Source organism: Macaca fascicularis, chromosome 8 (assembly GCF_037993035.2).
Source record: "Macaca fascicularis isolate 582-1 chromosome 8, T2T-MFA8v1.1".
In the NCBI taxonomy this organism is placed as follows: domain Eukaryota; kingdom Metazoa; phylum Chordata; class Mammalia; order Primates; family Cercopithecidae; genus Macaca; species Macaca fascicularis.
Window position 1 is genome coordinate 138511874 of NC_088382.1, and position 24783 is coordinate 138536656.

The 24783-nt window shown below is 37.5% G+C and overlaps 2 long non-coding RNA genes across 2 annotated transcripts in view; one reads left to right on the plus strand and one right to left on the minus strand.

Moving 5' to 3' along the window:
• LOC135964568 (uncharacterized) overlaps positions 1 to 24783 on the minus strand; it is a 282514-nt gene that overhangs the window by 35895 nt on the left and 221836 nt on the right. The window lies entirely within an intron of this gene.
• LOC123575121 (uncharacterized) lies at positions 5849 to 10663 on the plus strand. Its single transcript, XR_006700255.2, has 3 exons — positions 5849 to 6182; positions 8582 to 8802; positions 10373 to 10663. It is a non-coding gene; the product is annotated as an uncharacterized lncRNA (long non-coding RNA).

Here is a 24783-nt window from a genome sequence, read left to right on the forward strand (position 1 = left end):
TAAAGACAGTTGCCATCCAGAATGATTTCTTCTCAAGACCCTTCACTTAATTACATCTACAAAGACCCTTTTCCAACAGAGGTCACATTCACAGGTTCTGGGTAAACATATCTTTTAGGGGTCTAGTAACCTCAACCCACAGCAGAGGTTACACAAAGCTTTCAGAAAATGGAGAACACGAACATGCTCCAATTCATTTTATGAAGACGATACAATTCTAATACCAAAAGCAGAAAAGAATAGGACCTCTCATCCTTCCCCCCAAAAAATGTAGACCCATATTTCTCATAAACATATGAGCAAAATCCTAAATAAACTATTATCAAATGAAATTTAGAGATACAGTAATAAATATTACATCATGACCAAATGGGACTTATCCTGTGATTATAATACAGATTTATCTTTTAAAAAATTAATCAGGATAACTAACCACAACATAAGTAATTTTGATAATCATCAAAATAGATGAGAAAAACAACATAAGTATACATAGAAAGGCATTTAATAAAATTTGGCACGTTTTCAAGATGAAATTATCAGGAATCTAGGGACAGAAGAAAGCTTCCTGAATCTGACGCAGGGTAACTACCAAACAAAACAAAATAAAAACCTAGCATGACACTTTGTAGGGAAAAACTGAACGCTTTCACCCTAAGATTGGGAACATACTGAAGATTTCTATGATTGCTATCTCTAATACTATAGAGGAGATTCTAGCCATTTCAGTAAGGCAAGAAAAAGGGGGAAAATGTACAGATTAGGAAAAAATAAAAGCAAAAATGCCTTCACTCACACATAATGAACATATATTCTGTATTTTACAGTATATTTAAAATGCCCAAAAGAATCTACAAAAGATAAAAATTGGGCCGGGTGCGGTGGCTCAAGCCTGTAATCCCAGCACTTTGGGAGGCCGAGATGGGCAGATCACGAGGTCAGGAGATCGAGACCATCCTGGCTAACACGGTGAAACCCCGTCTCTACTAAGAAATACAAAAAATAGCCGGGCGAGGTGGCAGCGCCTGTAGTCCCAGCTACTCGGGAGGCTGAGGCTGGAGAATGGCGTGAACCCGGGAGGCGGAGCTTGCAGTGAGCTGAGATCCGGCCACTGCACTCCAGCCTGGGCTACAGAGCGAGACTCCGTCTCAAAAAAAAAAAAAAAAAAAAAAAAAAAAAAAAAAGATAAAAATTGTTAAGAGAATTTAGGAAGGTTGCTGAATGAAAGATTTGTGTACAAGTGTTGATCATATTTCTGTATATTAATAATGAACAATTAGAAAATTATTTAACTTTTACATGCTCATAAGACTATAACAATGAAATAATTTGAGCCAAAACTTTCTTCTCCTACTTTGGTATTTTGGCTTACTTTTCTTTTTTCTTTTTCTAATTATAGATTAATTATTTTAAGAGACAGTGTTCTTCAGAAAGTTGAAATTTTTCTAGTTATATTGTTATTTATTTTTTGTTTAATCCAATTGTGGTCAGATAACAAATTCTGTATGAATTCAACCATTTGAAATTTCGGTAGCTGTGCTTCTGTGTGGTCAGTATGATATCTGTTTTCGCAAATATTCCAAGTAGACTTGAAAACATTGTGTATTTTGGAGTTTTTGTGTGTGCGTGTAGTTTCTATAATTCTCAATTAGTTTTTCAGAGAAAGCCTGAAGAAAATTAAGACTTGGGATTCTAAAATCAGAATTTTTATTTCACCTTCATTATTGAAGAATATTTTTGCTGGGTATAGAATTCTAAGCAGTGGGTTTGATTTGGTTTTTTGTTTAGCAGTTTAAATATTTTATTCCATCTTTTAAAAATTGATTTTTTGTAGTTTATATTAAAAAAATTGCTGCCCATTGAAGATAATGCATTTTTTTCTATAACATAAAACTAAAAAATGGAAAATTGTTGTAAAGGCCAATTATTGAGAAAATTGTGCAGAATAATAGCAAGTTTTGTAATTGACTTGTAAGAGCAGAATACTGTAAATATGTGATAGGCAAACAAAAATTAAACAGTAAAATAAAAGCGATAACATTTTCAGGGTAGGGACACTAAAATTATAATCTATTTGTACTGAGCTTATTTATGTAAATGGATTATTTTCAATAAAAATATAAAGCCTGAAAAAAATTAAAAGGAATGATCCTAAAATCAGAATTTTGAAAATATAGAAATATCTTCCTTGGGCTGGGCATGGTGGCTCACGCCTGTAATCCCAGCACTTTGGGAGGCCGAGGCAGGTGGATCATGAGGTCAGGAGATTGAGACATCCTGGCTAACACAGTGAAACTCTGTCTCTACTAAAAAATACAAAAAAAAAAAAAAATTAGCCAGGCCTGGTGGCGGGCACCTGTAGTCTCAGCTACTCAGGAGGCTGAGGCAGGGGAATGGCATGAACCCAGGAGGTGGAGCTTGCAGTGAGCCAAGAATGTGCCACTGCACGCCAACCTGGGCAACAGAGTGAGACTCCATCTAAAAAAATATATATATATATATATGTGTGCATGTGTGTACATATATATGTGTGTGTGTACATATATATATATCTCTCTTCCTTGAAAGACATTCTTCCTGCATTATTTTGACAGAAAGATACTCATCATAACTTTATGCAGAAGAATTTATATTATTTGGAAATTGCTATATTAGAGAATATACTAATAATAATAACTTACATTTATTGATCACTTATTACTTTCTAGCTATGCTTTTTATACCTGCTTCATATGTTTTAGCTTGTGTAATTTAACACTCACAACCATCTTATGCATTAGATACTATTACTATTCCCATTTCAGAATGAAGAGGCAATGTTATTCATTGTTTAATCCTCTTCAATATTACTTTCATCCTCCTAATAATCCTAATATTATACATGTTAAAGAAAGTGAGAGCCAGACAGAAGTTAAAGTACTGAAGACAAACTTTATTCAAAAATTATTGCAATAGAAGAAGAAAGACTCCAGTGTAGAAGTGGACTCAATTCCACGTACAATCAGCCAATCAGAACAAGTGGGGATTTATAACCACAAGCGAAGCTGGAGTGGGGAGACGGAGAAGGAGGGGTAGGAGCGTGGGCATTAGTGAACAGAAAATTGCTAAGAGGAGACATTAAGTGTTGGGGAGATTCAGACTGAACCAAGTAACAAAGTTCTGACTGAAGGCAGCCAGAACCATCAGGTATCACCTGAAGGATGGGGGGATAAGGGTGGAGGATTCTCACTACACTGACAGAAATGGATTCTACAAGGAAGGATATAAATGGGCCTTGTTAAGAAAAGGTGCAGGAGAGCCTAACTAAAGTGTAGTCAGGCAAAACATCTGCATCAGGTATTACCACCATATCATCTTTATAGATGAGACTCTCAGTGATAGAATATTTCAGGAGGTGAATGTGTCCCCCGCCTTTCATGTGTTGGAAATATAATCCCTAAATTCATATGTTGATAATTGTAAGATCAGCCAAGAGAAAAGAAAGATAGACCCAAAGTCAGGCAAGCAATCTTTTTTCTTGTTTTCTTTTTTTTTTTTTTTTTGAGACGGAGTCTTGCTGTGTCACCCAGGCTGGAGTGCAGTAGTGCGATCTCAGCTTACTGCAACCTCCGCCTCCCTGGTTCTCGACATTCTCCTGTCTCAGCCTCCTGAGTAACTGGGACTGCAGGCGCCCGCCACCACGCCACGCTAATTTTTTATTTTTTTATTTTGCTGCACGGAGAAGAGTTGTAGAGCATTAGGGGAAGGGGTGGGCAGCACCAAGAAGCTTTCTTGGAGTAGTTTGTCCCTAACAATAATGTTTGGAGATGGAACTTTCAGGAGGTAATTCGAATTAGATAAGGTCTTGAGGGTGGAGTCCCCATGATGGAACCAGTGGCTTTATAGGAGAGGAAAAGAAACATGAACTGACTCACGTGATCTTGCCCTCTCACTATGAGATGCCCTTAACTGTGTCAAGATGCAACAAAAAGGCCCTCATCAGATATCAGTGCCATGCTTTTGGACTTCCCAGCCTCCAGAACTGTGAGCTAAATACATTTATTTTAAAAAATAAATTATCCAGTCTGTGGTATTTTGTTATAGCAACAGAAAATAAACTAAGACAAAAGGTTTACATAACTCAGGAAATTATACTGCCAGATTCAACTCAGATATTCTGGGTCTACAGCTCTTACTTTAAATCATTAACACTAAACTACAACCCCCCCACCCCTGCCCCCAATTTAAAAGGAATATCATCACAGAGCATATTATTTCTGAAAGTATTTATATCAGTTTATAAAATCATGATGACATTTATAGAAACAGGAAGGCTTACAGGATGCCCCCAACCTTTTATGATGGTTATCAGAGTTAAAAACTTCTTAAGATGTATGTCAGAGTTTAAAACATTGACCTACAATGGTTTATTTATGTTGTATTCCCTAAAAGTTCCCTCAATCATACCAATCTACTGGACGAGGTGTCATAGCCCCAGCATCAGGAAGTGGTCAACTCACGTGTTGGTAAAGAGAAGTTACCAACAACAGTATAGGTTTGAAAAAGGAAAGTATATTAGAAAGGGGAACGCTACAATAGAGTGTAGCGGGCTGCCTCGGCGAGAGGACTGAGCGCCCCCTGGTGGATATCTCATCGGGGTATTTATGGAGCTTAAGGGGAACTTAGGGTTGTAAAATGAATTTCAGCACGGCATTCTGGAGATCCATCCAGACTTTAGTTACTTATAAAAGTTGAAAGAGGCCTGGAACCAGATGCAACCGGGTGGTCTTTGTTCCCTTCTATTAAATTCCTCAGATAAGTAGTTTTGCCTCCAAATAGTCTGTTTGGTGATCACCAGGTGATTTTCACTCTCCTTACAATGTTTATGTTCTTTCCTTATCAGAAGATCAAAGGAAATTTTATTTGTTTATTATTTGATTGTTGATCCTTCACTTGTGCCAAGATTGTGTTTCATCAAACATCTCTTTCTCTCCCTTGTATATTCAACCAAGGCCAAAGTATTAGTTTCCAAGGGCTGCTGTAACTCAGTACTACAAACTGGATGGCTTAAACCACGGAAATTTACTGTCTCACAGTTCTGGAGGCAAGAAGTCCAAAATCAAGATGTTGGCAGGATTTGTTTCTTCCGAGGACTGTGAGGGAGAATCTGCTCCATGGCCCTCTGGCTTCTGTTGGTTTGCTGACAACCTTTGGTGTTCCTTGGCTTCTCCTGTATCACCCCAGTCTTTGCATCATCTTCACACAGTGTGCTCCCCTGTGTGCATCTGTGCACAAACTTTCCCTCTTTAAAAGGACACTAGTCATATGGGATTAGGGCCCCACCCTTTCTATAGTGTGACCTCATCACAACGAATTACATCTACAACAAACTTATTTCCATATAATGTCACGTTTTTGAGGTACTGGGTATTAGGACTTCAACGCAGGAATTTGGGAAGAGATACAATTCAACTCACAACAGCAACCATAGTATTTATTTATTCAGTTAACAAAACTAGCATTTTCCCACCCTATATAATTAATAACTTATGGCAGAGGAAGGACATCTGGTGTCAGTTACTGCAGAACTATAAATGAGAAAGAGAAATGAGTTTCAAAGTAGAAATCAGATTCTGTTACAGGATAAAATATGGAATAAATGTTGGGCATGCATCAACAACAGAATTTTTATACTCTTGAACGTTTTCTTGTATGTCTTTCACTTTCTAATTGAGGGAATGCTGGATTCCCCTCTTATCACTTCACTTAGCTTCTGCTAAGCTCATAAATATTTTTTAATTGATGAGGTTAGTAATATTTTGTCTAAAATATCCACTGCTCTTTATAGGAAGTGAGGCTTGTGCACATGACTTGCTTTAGCCAATGGAATTGGAAGCATCATGTGCAACTTCTGGCCAAAGGTTTTCAAAGACACTGGTTCTTTTCCATTTTTCTTTTTCATTTTTATTTTTTTTGAGACAGAGTCTCGCTCTGTCGCCCAGGCTAGGGTGCAGTGGCCGGATCTCAGCTCACTGCAAGCTCCGTCTGCCGGGTTTACGCCATTCCCTTGCCTCAGCCTCCTGTCCATTTTTCTTTTGCAGTAAACATGGCTACATCCAGATAGAGCCTGGATGTTCAAAAGAAGACATGAAGCAGAGCCTCCACCAACCCGTAGTGGAAAAACAGAGACTTTGAGATTTGAGGTAAGTGACTTCACTTTGATCACTGTCAGGATTTGGTGAACGTTTTAAAAGAATTTACACCTTATTACATCTTGCGGGTGCCCCTTCCAGTTCCAGGGCCCCAAATTCAAATGCCTCTGGGAACTGAACAGGTAATTTCACATGATTCTAAGGCCAATGGTAATTGTACTAGGGACAGCCAGGATCTGAGGTGAAAAGAGTGCATACCCCTGGCTAAAAGCATGTCAACTTAAATCCTTTTCAAAAACTCAGCCAAACCAAACCTACTTTCTGCAAGAAATCAGTCCTGGGACCACCAGTTGATCTCTCCAGTTACACCAGGCAGTTCTCTCAGTGCAGCCCAGTGTGGCAATTCCTACAAGCTTATAGGGATTAGTTCTTAACAGACTAGAGCCTGAATTGGAGCCTGAATTCCAAGTAACTACCAAGGATCTTTCTATAGGGAGATCAATGCTAATGAAGGGCATTGTATAGAGCTACAAAGAATGGAATTTAAGCCATCACAATACAATTGCATGAATAAACTTTAATTTTTTAAATTATCTGTTCTAAGACAAGGAAACAAACAAACAGGTTTTCCTCAAGGAGAACATGCCCCAATAACTGGCTTCCTTTCATCCATTTCATCCTGAAATCCTTGTTTAAAATAACTTAAATCATCGGAGAAGCACTAAACTTCTCTTTAGAGCTAATCTGTTCAGCAATGCCACAGAAGAATGCAGACTGAATAGCAAGTCGGAGCAGATTCCCTGGGACAGGAGCTCTTGAAAGGACAGGGGAACTGTTTTCCTCAACATGAAAGGGAATGGAACACATTTGCTCCATTTTTTACTTTTCTGTTCTGAAATATGAGAAACACTTTCAAAGAGTTCCTTAGGAATCCCTAAGAATAAACTATTTCTGTCCCCACACACCCATTTCTCTTTGTGGAAATCAGATTACACCCTCCCAGTGATTTCTCAGAAGAAAATCAAAGCATACAACTCCGGAAACATTCAAAATAGTCTCCCTTCCTCAGAGGGCGCTGGTAGCTGTGTGGATCCAACGGCACTGTGGGAGTCTGAGTTCATATCCTGGTATTGCTAGGCAGATGACATCACTCTTATTTTCCATAAAGAGTTGTTCCATATGTGCTGCTTGCTGAGAAAAACACACATATGTGGCAACTGTAGATGAAATATACGTGCAATGTGAGCCCAGTCCAATTCGCCTCTTAAAGGAAACAGCGACACTATTTAAACTCTGTTTAAGCAATACTGATAAAATAGCATTTTTTCTTCTGAATTTAAAAACAATTCCCAAGCCTGCATGGAATCAATTTCCTCAAATAGTTATAAACCCTTTTGTTAAGTCTTCTTAACATAATAGGTTAGCTTTATGTTTGGGAGGCACTAGATATAACAGAAATAATAGGTTATGTTTTCTAAGAGCCTGTAGCATGCTGGGGTAGCCTCTTCAAATGGTATGCTTCCCACTTTAGAGGTGACAGAAACTCAGCCTCAGAGAGGTTATGTAAATTGTGCAGTTACACTGTCGATCCTAGGGCCTGAGTTTCCATCCCTGGCAAATCTGAAAGCAAATCTGGAGCTCCTTCCACCTGGGTGTGTTCAGAAAACAATGAAAAGGTGAAAGGCAAAGAGTCGTTTTTGATAAAATTGTTTTCGAATGGGATTATGTGCCAAACCTCTTCTCTCTGGAATGCTTCAGAGTCAATCTGTTCCCTCAATTTTTTCTTTTTTTAATTTCATTTTGAAGGCAGGCTGGAGTAACAGAAGCAGACACGTTGAAGCCCTTTAGAAGCAAAATAGCACATAAAGTGAAGAAGTCACAGCGACTGCTGTCATTCCGAAAGCGCAGAATTGCATTTCCAAAAGGGTTTGATCTTGTCTGAGTTTAAACCGGAAGATTACAAATCTGTGTCACTGGCAGTACCATTAATTCCTGGAGAGTTTTACTAATATCTTTTCTCAATCTTGTCTGCCTTAAAACTTTCCTCAAGGTACTGGGTGAGCAGAATTCTTTTTCTTTATAATTGTTATAATCTCCCATTTTCTCACTGACCTCCCCTATCCCCCCAAAACCTTTCCAAATCTGCCTAAGTGGCAAATTAAAGGATTTGCCCCTGGTGCTGCCTCTGACCCTTTAGAAGCTGAATGACAATTGTTTCCTCTCTTTTCTTCCTGACTCCTCCCCTTATCCCTGTCTTTGGAAGTTGAGCTTCTTCCAGTGAGGTCTTTCCCATCAATCCCAGGGACCTCCTCTGCTCTGTTTGTCCACAATCATGAGATTGGGCATTTCTTCAGAGTTTAAAATCAGGCTTTGCAATTTGACTTTTGGGTACTGGGAACAGAGTGGGATATGGGGATAATTTTTTAATAATTCCTTGGTTTCTTACGCAGAGAACTGTCACCCAACCCCACTCTCCGATCCCCAGGGGAAACTGCCAATATTACCATAGCAAGGAACAGTAATCAGTCATGAGAACATTTTTCCTGGCTGTGTGGATACATCAAGGGTGCTGGGAGCAGAGGTTTATCCTTCCTGGCTGTTTGGATGCATCGAGGGGACTGGGGGCAGAGGTTTGCCCTTCCTTGTCTTTCACGGAGTCCATGGAGAGAAGGTGATTGTGTTCACTGGATCCAGTCCCCTGCAATGGGTACTAGGTGGGGTCACAGCCTGAAGAGGATCTGTGAGAAGCCTGATTTCACTTGAGGTTTCCTAGGGGAGCCTTTGAAATATGCTGCCACATCCTAAAAGTTTTCAAGAACATTTGTCAGGAGTCAAATTTCTAGGAGTCAGAAATTGATATTTAACAGCTGACTCCACTCTGGTCATTTGCTGAGATCTGCACCACTTGTTCTAGCATAGAAAAGAAAAGAATCAGTTGAAATCAGGGTGGAAGAATAAGACTTGGCTGTTAGCTGCAAAGACAAGGAGCAGGCAGAGTGGATTGTGGGGTTTTTTTTTCCCCCACTCATTGATTCCAGCTTTAGCCCAGCACAAGTTTATTTTTAAAAATGTGGACGCTCCATTTTCAGAGAGTGATCTAAAAATATATGCCTGCATGCCTGTGGCTATATTGTGTATATAAATCCAAAGCCACAAAAGAAAGTGATTATATTATACTCAGGAGCTCAGATGCATCACAAAGCCGAGCTGGAGGAGCCCTCCCTACCTTCCTCATCAGGAAACAACATATGTGCACATTATGTACATGTATATATTTTCAGAGTGAGTTTCATGAATGAGTAAGATAGGTTTTCTATGCAGAGTGATTTAAGGACACCAAGAAAGACTGTTTTTCAAGTTTGAGCCCATATTAGCCCTCTAGGCTGTCGAAAATGACACCCTTGGCAAAAATGAAACTATAGGAATGAAAGCAAACATTGATTAGGGGTGCTTTCCATGCGTTAGGCATCATGCTTAGTCTTTTCAGGTTTTACTCCGTTTACTCCACATAAGAACCAAGTAAAGCAGGTACTGATATTATTGGGATGTAACAGATGAAGAAACTGAAGTTAATGGAGATTTAGTAAGTTGTCCAAAGCCGTGCCCACAGAAGGAAAATGTTATCTGATTCCATGACCCATGTCCTTAACAACCACATGATGAGAGGCAGTGTGCATGGTGGTTAAGAATGGGCCCAGCTTCTAGCACCAGGCTGCCTGGATTTGAAACTGATGTCTGCCTCCAATACCAGCTTTTTCATTATAAGCAAGCTATTTAACCTCTCTGTGCCTCAGTTTCCTTCTCGGTAAAAAATAAGGATAATAATTTGACTCTTAGAGTTGCTGAAAGGAATCAATAGGTTAATTGATGTAAAGCTCTTACAGAATGAAAGGCGTCATGGACTGGCAAAGTTTTACTTTTTGCATTGTATGGCCACCCAAAGCCTATACTGCATAGTATGTTTTCTTTTACAAACGAATAGAGTACCAAAAGCTACAGACTCAGACAATCTGCTGTTGAGGCTCAGAAAAGCCAATACTCCAAAATGAAAGCCTCATAAGCAACATTTCTCTCTAAACTTCCGCCCTCCTGTCTCTCACCCCTTATTCTCTCCTGAGGAATAGTAATTAGAATTCCTCTTCCCCAGGATGGGTCATAGAAACCAGAACCCCTTTCCCCCAAAGCCAGTTAGAAAGCCTGAAAATATTACTCTAACCTTCCCTCATCTTTCTGTGTAACAGCAGGCCATTAAGAAATTAAGACCTTTATTCCGGAGAAGTCCTACCTCATACCTGGGAGGAAAAAAAAAAAAAAAGCTACAACAGAGAGGCTAAGAAGAATCTGGACAGACAGGCCTTGCTGGATTTCCTCACTCAACTACCATTAGCTCATAATCTTTTTGTCCGATCACATTTCTACCTGACTGTCCTGGCTTCATTGAACCTAAACATAAAATCATACAGCTTCTCCTGTATCTTTGGGTCTTCAATCTGGAGGCCTTTTTGCATAAAAGTCTAATCAAATAAATTTGTTATCCATTTCTCTTGTTAAACTGTCTTTTGTTATAGGAGTGTCAGCCACAACTTTAATGATGGGAAGGAAAGGGATAATCCTCTTTCTGACTCTACACAGCCATTCATGTTAATATAGATTGTTTCATTTAACTAGCTCAGATGAGGACAATGAAAGATTGGGCATATGATTTGGGGCTGGGGAAAATTAACTCCAGTGTCTGGAGTAGTGATAACGGAGGTTGGGGGGAAAATGGAGTGGTATGGCTAACTAAAGCGCTATGATATTGTTTGGATATTTGTTCCAACCCAAATCGCATGTTGAAATGTAATCCCCAGTATTGAAGGTGGTGCCTGGTGGAAGGTGTTTGGATCATGGAAGGGTTTAGGACATCCCCTTGGTGATAAGTGAGCTCTCAGTCTGAGCTTCCCACAAGATCCGGTCAAGATCTCTCTCTCTCTCTCTCTCTCTCTCTCTCTCTCGCTCACTCCCATTTTTACCATATGATGTGCCTCTTCTTCATTCACCTTCTGCCATGACTGAAAGCTTCCCGAGGCCTCCCCAGAAGCCAAGCAGATGCCAGCACTATGCTTCCTGAAAATCCTGCAGAACTGTGAGCCAATTAAATATCTTTATAAATAACCCAGTCTCAGATATTTCTTTATAGCAGTGTAAGAATGACCTCTCACAGGCAGCACAAAGGCCCTGGGCCCTTAGAAGGAAGGAGAAAGAGAGTAAGAATTCGTCTAGGAAGGCATCGGCACAATTCTGTAAAGAGTCAGATGTTTTCTACCCTGCAGGCTGAAATAAAACATCATACACTGAAAAATTTTTGAAATCTGCTTTTTGAACCAATCTTTAATCTGTCATTGAAAAGGAACCATTTTTTGTTTTCGTAATTTTTTTTTTTTTTTTTTTTAACCTGGGAGCTGAAAGGGAGACTCAGTGTAGACAAAGAAGTCATTGGGCTGAGTAAGATGGAATCTGCTGCTGCCCTACTGCTCTCCATCCAGGCAACCTGAACATGCTGGGGAATCCAAGAGCCAAACAGGGAGATTCTTACCACCCAGAAAGGGACATTATTTGTTCTTTATCTGAAAGAAGGACCAGGAAAGACTTCCTATTGGCCATTTCCATTGATTTATGGGGAGACTATCTCTGATACAAAGGAAATCTTTTTAGTGGTTAATTTCATTTATTGCACAAATATGTTGGTAATCCTAGTGCTGGATAAACCTTGCTTTTAATAGCAATTTTCTCTTGAGCAAGCAGCTCACCATGTTTGAGCCCCAGTTTCTTTAGTTGCTAAATGAGGACACAATGATGTCCTTATTAGAAATACATAACATATATATATATTTTTTTAAAAAGACATAATTGCTGATAGAGAGGAGGAGCTCAATAAATGACAGTTCTTTCTGTTTGGCACATCAAGCCTCTGCCCTTAACTGAAGAGGTTATAGATACATTATTCCAATACTTAAGCCAATTATTGCCAATATTTATTAAGCCACTACAAAAAACCCAAGAGTGAACTGGGCATGAAGGAAGCAGAATTTAATCTCTGCCTTTAGGAAGCTAGTAGTCTGGTGGCATACGGTTCAAGTACAACGCAAGGTACTTTTTAAAGTAAATATAGAATTGTATGCTACAAACATCTAGTACTTTAGATTTCAGGAAACAGTGAATTCAAATGGAGCTGAGGTCAGCAGAGAATCCTTCAAGGAGGTGATGCTAGTGCCTAAGTCCTGAAGGGTGAGCATGATCTGGGTAGGTGGGAAGGTGAAAGAAGGCAATGTTCATCTTTAACCCACCATTCAATGAGAAACGACTCACAAAATAACCTCACCTCGCCTCAAAGGAGGCCACAGTGTTATTCATTTTCTTGGAAAGAAAGCTAAAGTTTCCAAGGCATTTTGAAAAGAGAATTGGATGCTACACCTTTTTATGATTCAACCATTTCCAGATATGATTCCATTAAGTGCCTTTTTAAGACTTCTGCTATCATTCTCTGAAGCTCAGGGAAAAAATTCTTTGTGGTTTGACATTCCTTTTCATTTACTCTGGAGGAAAACTCACCATGAAAGTTTCCGTATGTTCATCTTCTCCTGTACATATTTATGTCAACAGTTTTCTTTTTAACAACTTTCAAAATGTATGCTGTTTCCCGTGTTATTTTCCCTAAAAGTAATTCAACTGTAACATAATTCATAGATTATGGGGACTGCACAAAGTTATAGAGGCAGGTGTGACATTTCTACTTGGTAAAAGTCATTGTCCCAGAACATAACAAGGGGCAAGATTTACCCGCTGGCTTGAGGTACTCACATTGTTCGATTATGATCTGTGATAAATTTATCACTGCTGAAGCAGGCTGTTGGTTTTAGCAAGAGATTGTTACCATATATATTTGTGATATAAAATCCATCTTAATGAAAAAATATAGCATATGGGTGGGCAAGAGAGGAAGTCAGTAAATGCAAAATCACGAGATTGGAAGCTATTGATTTCTGTACTCCCTACACCCCCAGTTTCTGTGAAATTGAAATAAGAAGCAAAAATAAAATAACATGAGAATATTTGAAGCTGCAAATACCAACGCAGGAATTTCCTAAAGAAGCATTATAGGCTTTTTATAATGAGATAGTCAATCCCATTATCCCAAAGAGTCCAGTTTAGTTTTGGCGTTTACATACACTGCCTTAATAGTCTGGCGTAATTCTGAATATATGTTTTAATATGTACATGTATGGTAGGCTGAAAGAAGAGACCAGCATTTAACAAAGTATGATTTGACCATGTTCATACTCCCTAATAGCCATAATCAAATATCTCCTCGTCCTGTTCTTTTTTTTTTTACACATACTTTAAGTTGTGGGGTACATGTGTATAATGTGGAGGTTTGTTACAGAGGTATACACGTGTCACGGTGGTTTGCTGCACTCATCAGCCAGTTATCTGCATTTGGTGCTTCTCGTAATGCTATCCCTCCCCTAACCCCTCACCCCCGACAGGCTCCAGTTTGTGATGTTGCTCTCCCTGTGTCCATGTGTTCTCATTATTCAACTCCCAGTTATGAGTGAGAACATGCAGTGTTTGGTTTTCTGTTCTTGTGTTAGTTTGCTGAGAGTGATGGTTTCCAGCTTCATCCATGTCCCTGCAAAGGACATGAACTCATCCTTTTTTATGGCTGCATAGTATTCCATGGTGTATATGTGCCACATTTTCTTTATCCAGTCTATCACTGATGGGCATTTGGGTTGGTTCCAAGTCTTTGCTAATGGGTCACATACATGCTTAACCAAGGAGACTTTTCCAGGGCATCCTATGTCTTTATGCCTTTAGACCAAAGTAAATGTGTATTGGAAATAGAGAAGGACCAATACCAGAAAAGTGATACTATGATCTGAGAACATCATTTATGGTCTAGAACATCATTTATCCCTCTGCTACATTTTCATGCTTGAAATGAAGAGGTGGACTAGAAAACCTCGAAGGTTCCTCTGTCACTGATTTCGAGCTAAGATTAAGAAGAATCAATGGAAATTAGCATGGACCATCTGCAAAGGAGAGCTCTTGATGTGCTCCTCACTACATGAAGCACAGATCAAGCATTTTCCCACTTTCAACTGATTGGGCTGTTGGCCAAGATAAATGAGTTGCTATGTGGAAAGCACTGAACACATAGTTCTCTAAAATTTAAAAGAAAAAAAAAAAGAAGAGAGAAAGGGGCCCTATTAAGCAGGTACTATTATTTTCCCTATTTTATAAAAGAGGAAATTGAGGTTGTAGATAGGTAAAATATTCTGCCCAAGGCCACCCAAGTAACATGACATGAAGCCATGACTCAAATTTAGGGCCCTCAAATCCAAAGTTCAAATTGAATTGGTGTTTATGTAACTGAAAATAAGAGAGTTGCATAATCATAGAACAAAGAAGATGCCCAACTCTTCCTGAACAATAGTATAGGTTGTCAAAAATTGTAAAGGTATTGTGTTTTGGTGATGCAAGTGGAAGAAGAACCAAAAGTAATGGTAAGCCAGAACTATTAGAGATGGATTTGGGAATTGAATTTTCAAGATGAATGTGTTCCAGGTTCATGCACTGCTGAGCAGTTAGTTACATTTAATGTTTGTTCCTCATTTTAGTTCACATACATTTCAATTAAGAAGTATATGAAGTAAAAACTTGGATTTGCTATGTTTATAGTCTTATTGAAAGTTTTAATAAAGTTCTTTCCTATCAAAAAAAAAATGGCCAAGATTCTGATCTCACAAAATATAGGTTTCCTCCCTTGCTTTATTTCTTGATCCATTCATCATTCCCTTTATTTATTCAAAAGCACAACTATTAAGCAAAGTTTTAGAGATACTCAGAAGAGAAAGGGGGATGTATTGCTGGGGAATTAAGGAAGATTTTTCAAAGGAAATGCAGGTTGAATTTGGTATTGATGAAGGAGAAGGAGTTCACTGAATATCCAAAAAGGAAGCGAGTCAGGGGTTGGCATTTCAGACAGTGTGCCGGGGATGATTATAGATAACAGAAGATGGCTTTTTTGAGATGGTGAAAAAAGTTCAGGAGGTGGTTGAAGGCTACGGGGATAGGATGATAATTTCTTGCTATGTAGGAGTGAGAGAAGGACACTGTGCGATGACAGACAAAGTAAGTTTTGAACCATACAATTAAAGGGTTTGAGTTGAATGGAGAATTTATGTTAGAAAATAAATTGAAAGGGATTTTCAAATGAAGGATGGAATCATTCCACTGGGCTCAGATAAGGGGAGTTCAGACTGGTTTCCTGGTTGTAAGAAAAGGAATTCATTCTATGCTGTAAAATGTTATTCCAATGATAAATTCTCTCACTAGTATATCCGCTTTGAAAAACAACGTTATGAACTTCCCTGCTCTGTATAATTCAGGAACCATAGAGATTTAGATCATGCATCTTTGAAGTGTTCCCTACAGTGTAATATTGGCCACCCAGCCTGCAGCATCTGCTCCGTCTGTGTCCAGTTTCCTTCTCTTGCACTACGATCGATGCAGCTCTTCTTTTTTGGTGTACATCACATCCAGAAGCATACCACTTCTGCCCCCTTCTTAGGCTGGCTTTCTCCATTCTTCTCATTCCTGTTCCTTCCCCTCTTTCCTTCTTTCTTTGTACTCATTTTCCTCCCACCCTCTCTTCTTCCCACTTTCCCTCCCTTTCTTCCTTCCTTCTTTTCTTTTAAAATCAAGTGAACACAATTATCCTCATTTTCCAGTTGAGGAAACATAAAGAAATGAAGTGACTTGCCCAGGGTTTCTGATCGCTATTCTATCTGCATTCTCCTGAACTGCCTTTACCCTATATTTTAGAAATGGATTTTAAGGGCAATATTTTGAAATCAAAAATAAAACTAAATTAAAATAAAACAAAATTTCTAAAAGAACTTACAGTATTTCACAGGTAGGACAAAACTACATGCCAAAAAGAAAGCTTCAGATTTCCATATAACATGCCAATGCTGTATATCACCATATAATTATAATTGATCAGAAAATATTAAGAGTTTTTTTGTTACTTTTTAAAATTAAAAACTGTGATTTCCTTGTAACATTGTGACTCATAATACTGAATTTAAAAATATCTACCACTATATGGCAAATACATGGCTTTCATTTTCTCATATTCCCATTTTATTCCATTCAAATATGTTTTACATGAATGAAATCATACTATTTATAAACGCTTGCTTAATATTTGTATACTGATAGCTACATTGTGCAGTGTTCACATTTATCATATTTAAAACATATATTTTACTACCTAATAAACTTATGGATTTAATTATCCTCCTATTGTTGGCTATTAGGTAGGCATAACAGTATTTGCTCCTAGAAGTAGCACTGTAGTGAAAATCTCTTATGTATGCCATTCAGTTTTGCTAAATTGTTTTATCAAAATAAATTTCTCACTAGACATTAAACTTTTTCAAACAGTTTTTAGTTTTTGCCTTGTTTGTTTTTGCAGATCAAGTGCTCAACTGGGGCACACAATTAGGACTTCTTGAATAAAATAAATAATTCCAAGATTCATAATTATTGGAGCAAAAGATATAACTAGCTTTTCGGCTTTTAATATTTGTTACCCTACTCCTTACCTAAAGAGTCGTACAGTTTCCAATGACTTTAGCAATGTGCAAGTTTCATCACAATAGGACAGTACTGGCTGTTACAATTTTTAAAAATTTTATGAATATCATTGTTGTTAGTAAAAGAAATTGCTTTAATTTAGGGGCCTCTGATTAGTTTTTTTCTTTCAACTTTTTTTTGTTGTTTACTAATTTTTTTAAGAAATTATGTCCTTATAAATGAGAATGTCCTTAAAGTATTTTTCATTAGCCAACATTTTTGTCTGTGAAGAGGAAGGAGAAAGAAAAGAAGGAGGAGGAATAAGAGAAACTTCTAGCCCAACTTTTCCATTTCAGGGAGTAGATTTTAAATGTGTTTCATTCAGGACTGCCATCTTAACTAGACCCAACGGCATGAAATGTAAAAGCATATCAAGTTTACCTTTTCAAAGGAGATGCTGCTAAATGAAGTTAGGATATTCATGTGTATTCAGAACTTTCAAACTTTGCTTCCAGCATCAAACGCCAGAATACTATACAGCACATAAACATCTTTGTTCTGCTGAAAATGATATTGCTCGGGTCAAAATGTCTCTATGGCATATTTCTTACTCAGGAAATTGTTCGGGGAGTTAATGTGAACTGCACTTCCAGAAGCTAAAATGAAGTGCCTTTGCTTTGGAAAAGCACAGTTTCCCTTTGTTTATTGGTGTTCCTAACTTTACATTTTACTTTAGCGTCTTATGAGGAACTTAAGAGATGTATTTAGACATGGAAGCTCTTAAGTGTATATCGACTTCGTTATTTACAAGAATAAAACTTCTCTAAGAGGAAGGAAACAAACACGAATTTAGAATGTCCCTTGCAGGAATCACTAGGCGCTTTCATTGTTATTTAATCTTCACAACATTTGAGGTATATATTATTGTCACACAGAGAGAGTAATGAATTGACTGGGTCACACCATTATTATATGAAAAGGCTAGACAAACTCTCTCTGACACCAGAGGTTTACACTTTTTCATTGAGTGCCATGTTGGACACAGTTTTAGCTTCTAAGTCAAAACAATCTGAAAATTTGCAAAGATGACTGGTTAAAAGCAGTAGAATAGGTTACTCAATAGGATGAACTATGCTATTTTTATCTGTCTATACGGCATAAACTATGAAACTGTCCAAGGAAATCCCATTAAATTCCACCCTCAAAATATATTTTTCTGTTCTGCTTACATTGTTTTTTGCCAACCATTTTTTTTTTTTAACATTCAACATCATAGAATGTTAAATTAGAAGAGGTTTTAAGGGTCATCTATTCCAACCACTACATTTTAGATATTGCAAAATGATGGTTTACAAACTTGCTCATAGTTACATATCCTTATGATAATTGAATTTGAGACTAATATTAGTAGAAATAATTTCTTTGTGTAATATTTTGAACCACAGAAAATTAAGTTCATAAGTATTGAGTGAATCAATGAAAGAATGCTTATTTTCCCTGTTCCTTTTCTTGTTTTGTTTTAAGCTAAATAGGACAGGACTGTGGTGCTGGACATATATGTAGATTTTTTTAAGGCACCAGACACTGTCACTTTAGCTACTCAGGGGGAAATGTCCCTTTTGTAATTTTGCCTTTTTCTTTTCCTGAATGGATGCTAAAAGAAACAGTGCAAAAATCCTTCTTCTGTTTAACGTGAAGGCTTTGTTATAGAAATCTGACTTAGGTACAGTCATCTCCATGAGGCTCTCTGGGAGGCACTGCCTTTAAATCTCCCTGTCTAGAATAACTGTAGTTCTTCTGAGCAATTGACTTACTTTTACCTAGTAAGAGCTATGATTTTCACACTTAAACTAGTTGTATCTTTATATTGACTGCTAGGAAACTCAGAACTCAGAGACACCTGCTTTTTTGAAATATTTCAAACCATAAGGCATATATGTTTATGAATCACACCAATGGTTCCAGAATTTATTTTTTCTACTCGCATTTCCTTTTTTGCCCTTGTTCATTTCTCCTCAGCCTAATTTATTCACATATTTTTAATATCGTGTTACTGTAGACATTTTATAAGCCTCCTCAAATCCTTTCTGAAACAAATTGGGATTTAAATAAATATATATTCATAACAATTAAATAAATACATATTTATAAAATTTAAAAAGATACTCAAAAATTAAACAAATATATATTGATAAAATTTAAATGAATAAATATATATTTATAAAATTTAAATAAGTATATATATTCATAAGAATTTAAATAAATTAGTAATCACAATAAAATACTAATTTTTTCCCCCCTTCAAAGAATGCAAAAGTTTGACAATCTTATCTGGGCTTCTTTGCTGATCTTCCAGTTGAGCAGAGAGGATTCTCCCTCTCCAGGGTTTAATTTCAGGCCTACTCTCAGGAGGCTGAATTTATTTTATCTTCCATTTGAGTGAAATAAGTCTCCTCCCAATCTGAATCGCCAATGTCTAAGAGGACTACTTTAAGGAGTTAGCAGTAAAGGATGAAATTCCGTGCAGTTTTAGTGTTTTTGGTTTGTTTATTTGCTTTTGGTTTTTGGTTTGTTGTTGTTGTTGTTGTTTTTTTCATCTTGCTAATGATTTGGGAGCTTAATCTGGCTCCTGGGAGCTTCTCTTTCTTCTTTGCCTGAGGAGGGATAGATTTGGTGTATAGGAGGAGAAAGGACACAAAAATGCATCAGGCATCTCCCATTACTAGACTCAGGTCATGAGCACCAACACACCAGCAGTCTGTTTTCATAGTTAAAACGTTAGCAGAAAGAAGGTAAAGATGATGTAACAATGACATAAAACGCTTTTCCCCATTAAATGTGAGATCATGATGGCTAAGCATTATTTTATACTGTGAATCGATGGGTGTTGGGGCAGGAAAAATCCTTACACAGCCTAAGACAGCATGATTATCCCAATTTGAGGCTTCTTACAAAAGCCAAGTAAGCAGAGCTTTGTTCCAAACCCTGCACTTATTCCAGCTCATTCTCTGTTCTTCTTGGGCAGAAAGTCATATGGCACGGGCTTTGGACTATGCATAGAATTATGTAATACATTTCTAGTGTATTCGGAGTGTTTCAGAGATCTCTTTTTTTCAGATGACTTGGTTATTTTCTTTTGTTTCTGATTATGCGTGTGTATGTATATTTATGTGTGTGTATGTATCTCACATATATACATATACATGTATCTCAAATGTATATATATTTTCTGAATTGTACATATGTATCTCACATTAACATATATATGTGACATATATACATATATATTTTATAGACATCTTCTAGAAAGCATATTCCTCAATGTCTACTATGTATTAAGCACTGTAGTATCTAGATATGGGATAACTGAGAAAAATAATCTCTCCTTCCTCAAGGAGCTCCCAGTAGAGTGGAGGAAATAGGCAATAATAATAGTTCAGTGACAAAATGCTGGAATACAGACACAAAGCAAGGAGGCTAATTGTTAAGTCTGTAAGGGGAGGAACCTTGGAAATTAAAGGGCAAGAATGGTTCAGGGAAGGTTTTAAAAGACTAGGTTACATTTCATCAGGAATACAAAGATAGGTAAAATTTCGATTGTCTGCCTCATATTCAGCCTGCTTTTGAAGAGTCAAAGTTTGCCAATTATTATTTTTTTAAAGTGAAAAGTAGCCTGGGCTGAGTGAGCAATCTATACAGATGCACAGAGGCTTGACAACTTACAGCAAGTCTGAGGAACTATGAAAAATTCACTGTAACTTCTACACATCATTAAAGAGTAGGGCCTGAGGTTATAAGAGAAAACAGAACATAGTGGTTTTTGGTAAAAGTTTCGTCTAGGCGACCGGGAGGGTTCAAGCAGGAGACATACAAAATGAGACCCACATTTTTCACAGATTCCTCCAAAGGAGCAATTGGGCTACCATCAACTCACAGCATTAACCCACATGTTGATGTTGCATGTCTAAATTAGAGCTGTTCTCTTAGTCAGTGACAAAGGTAACACTGTACAACACAATCAATCAGTTTCATAAAAGATTACTGCTGAGTATGCTAACCAGTACTTGAGTGTTTCTCTGAGACACCTTAATGATCTCAGGCTACACTCTTACTAGCGATTGGTGAGCTTGCCCATGATTCTTTTTCTCCCCTGGTAGATAAGGGGACATTTCGTCCCCTAATACAGAATTAGTCTAGCTAACACTTATTATGTGCTGAAATCATTGACAGAATCAGGAATCTTCCCAGGAAGATTCAGTCTAGTACCTCTTATTGCAAATGAATGAGTTGAGTCCTAGATGTGTTAGGAGTATGTCTGTGATTGCACAGTAATGCATAACTTAAATCCCTCTCTCATCTGTATAGCTTCTACCTATCTTCTATTTATGTATGAAAACAGTAAAACGATATTTTTAAAAAGAAAAATGAAGGAAAGAAATAACATTCAGATTCTACCACTCTAGCATAACTATTATCATCATGTTTACATATTATTTACAGTTCCCTTTCTACATGTAGTCTAGTTGAAATTAGTATATAAACAACTGTGTGCCCTTTTATTTTAACACTGTATCTCAGGCATTTTCTGTGTGATTCCTTAGACTGCAGACCATTATTGTCAGAGTTGTTTGATATCCCTTTGATGGGAAGGTCATCAATTATTTATTTATTAAATTAGTATTGAACAATTTTTTTTCTACTTTCATATTTTATCATAATTAATTTGATGATAAAAACTTTGCAAATACTTTTATTACCATTAACAAATTGTTTGGCAGATTTCTTAAAACAAACTTTCTGAGGTCAAAGAGGTGACGTGAGTCTGGAACTTAAAAAGTGTCTAACTGTTTTTACCTCTCTAAGGCAAAGTATAGGAAAATGTATTATCTCTTGAAAATTAGTAATAAAATATTTTCCAGAAGCATTGCAGCAATTCACATTTGTGAGTGCATCATTTATACTAGAGAGCTAGGAATCTTTATTGTCATTATTCCTATATTAATTTTAGTATTGTCATTATTGTTACTAAGACGCAATAACATATGCCATTATTTACATTGATTTACTTTAGGCTTCAAGATAATTGACCAAAATGCCAAAAGATATTCAGTAAGTAAGCATTTTCTGAAGGCTTTCTTTTGCGACAGGCGAAGTTCTAAGGTCTCTGCTTAGTGCAAAAACCCGTTCATCATTCGTAGGGTAATTTAAAAATTCTGATCAAATGAGGGTGCATGCTTTCAGTCGATTCACCAATGTGGTCAACAGGCAGTTAATAAAAGGTTCCCATGTGACTAGCACTAAGACAGAGACCGGGGCCACAGTAGTGAGTAGTGGTTTTATTGAGATTCAGTACGACTCATAACTGACATTGGTTTTAGTCTTATAGCTTTTTATTGTTTTTCCTTCTCCTTCATCATGTAAAAATACACATTTCTCAATACAATATTTCCAAGTTTAATTGATTATGGTATGGAAGCTGCATAGTACGAAAACGTAATTATTAAAATTTGGAAGGAAATACTTGCTTTACTTTTTATGTTTCTTCTGTCTGACCTTGGGAAACTACTGTTATCTGCCAAGCACAGTGCCAGTTTTTGCCAGCTTGCTTGTATTTTTCTGCTAATAACCTTATAAGAAAAAGCTACAGGCATCAACAAGGAGTTTAGAGGCATCTGTAAAACTGGCTAACACAATGGTACCTACATCAAATGGTTGTTGGAGTGATTGAATAAGATACAGGCATTGACAAGGAGTATAAAGGTTTAAATACATTTTTTCCTGTAGTTTCTGATTCTTAAATGGGAAAAAGGTTGTCTCATTAACTTCCTGTAATAACGACGCACAAGGGGAGGCTGATGAATTATTGCCCACCTGCCTCCCTCACTGAGTTCTCCTGTAACAGCTAAGGAGCCTGGCACTGCCCCTTCTTTTCCTACTGCCGGCAACCATGACAGAAAATCACAAGCTGCTTTCCTATATAAATGCCTGCTTTCACTTCCTGACTCCGGCATATTTAGGAGACAAACCTCCTGCCCTGTTTAAGAAGCCTCCATTCAGCATGGACTCCAATCAGAGGCTGGAAACAGGCAGAGGAAGCCTCCTAGCGAAAGATGTTTTTGTCAGGGGGAATCTATTGAAGCCAGGGTTTTGTTGCTTTTGACAGAGAGCTTAATTAGCCTTTAACTCTTTAACCACAATGTGATCTTAAAGTATGGAGAGGAAATTAACCACCACTGCTCTGAGTCACATGGAAGAAATTAAAGTAACGTCCTCCTTCACTAATCGTCTTTCAAGGCACAATAGTAAATATGCATTATATTTAACAATCGTGCTCCCCTGGAGCTAAGCATGGGTCTCAGTGAAAGTAAATACTCTCTAATGTGTCTCAGAATGCTACACGGGAGTCACAAACAAACAGTCTTGTGACTGCAGCCCCAGCAGAATGCACTGCCTAATGACAAGGACTGGGATCAATACATAGGCTTTGAGGGTTGATTTGTTATCGAGGATTTATAATTCATTTTTGGTTGCAAAATAGAAGCTCAATAAGGTGTGATGATCACTTCCCAAGTCTGACCCTTTTCCAGTCTTGGAGATAGTTATAGAGAGAAGTGTTGGGAGTGCTGGGTTCTAAGGCACAGATATGACATTGATGAGTGTCCTGGCTATATCATTTACCTACTGCACATCTGATTTCTGTAATATGACAACATGCATTTAGTTAATTATATATATTTTTTCATTATACATATACTTTATGTATATATTTGTAATAATAGTTCATTCAGATACGTAACTGTATAAATATAAAATATGACTATATAAACTCAAACATAAATACTTAAATATGTAAATGTATACATCTATCTAAACATACACATATATAAATATATACACAAATATATAAAAACATCTTTGCATAAATAAAGCACGGATGTATCTATTTCCTTGGATGTGGAAAAGGATTGTAGGGTTTAGTGTTTTATTTATTTCCTCATGAAATCACATTGCAAATATACATCTCATTGCAGTGAGATATATTTGCATCTACTACGGTTTGGATCTGTGTCCTTGCCAAATCCCATGCTGAAGTGTAATCCTAGAAGTGGAGCCTGGTAGGAAGTGATTGGATCATGGGAGCAGTTTCTAATGGGTCTGAGAAACAGTGAGCCAGTTAAACCTCTTTTCTTTATAAATTTCCAGTCTCAGGTATTTCTTTATAGCAATGTGAGAACGGACTAATACAGCATCTAGCTTTGCATCCTAAACATGTTACTCACTAGCTTTGTGACCTTGAGCCAGGTATCTTTGTAATAAGGATAGAAATAGCCATTAGATTATAGGGTCTTCATGAGTCTTACACATTATAGTGTTGTCACGAGCTGATGTGCGTAAATCATGTAGCACAGAGCTGGGAATATAGTAAGTGCAAAATAAATGTTACCTATTACTATATGTCTGTATCGCTATTTCTCTGTATGCATAAAAACATAATTAAATATTAGTATCCTCTGAATATTATGCTTGAAAAGGGGCTCTATTGCTTTTCTAAAGGACTCTTTAAACATATCGATGTAGTCTAACAGAAGGGAGATAAAATCCAGAAGTGATGTGACTGTGTTAAGGTCACAGAGAGGCTGTGGTCTCTTGGTAAAAGGAGGGTCTCAGGAAAAATTTGGGACGGTTGGTTTAAGAAAAGCTTGGTGGAATTGGTTAATAGGTTGTTGAATGAAAGGGAATTGATTTAATCCTTCTACTGACACTACTGCCTCTATTGTCTCCCCAACTCACACATGGATGCCCACACACGCAACCTCCCCAAAAAACAAACTCACCCCCACAACACACACAAACACGTGCCTGTTCACTCACACATTCACGTGAAAACACATACACACCCGGAGTCTGCTGGGTGCAGAAGCTCTGCGGACTTTATTTTTCACTTCCACCTTGCACGCTACACACTGAGTCATCAAGACTTACCTTGTTTTGAATGGTAGTTCAATCCTACCAAATCAGGGTGCCGTGG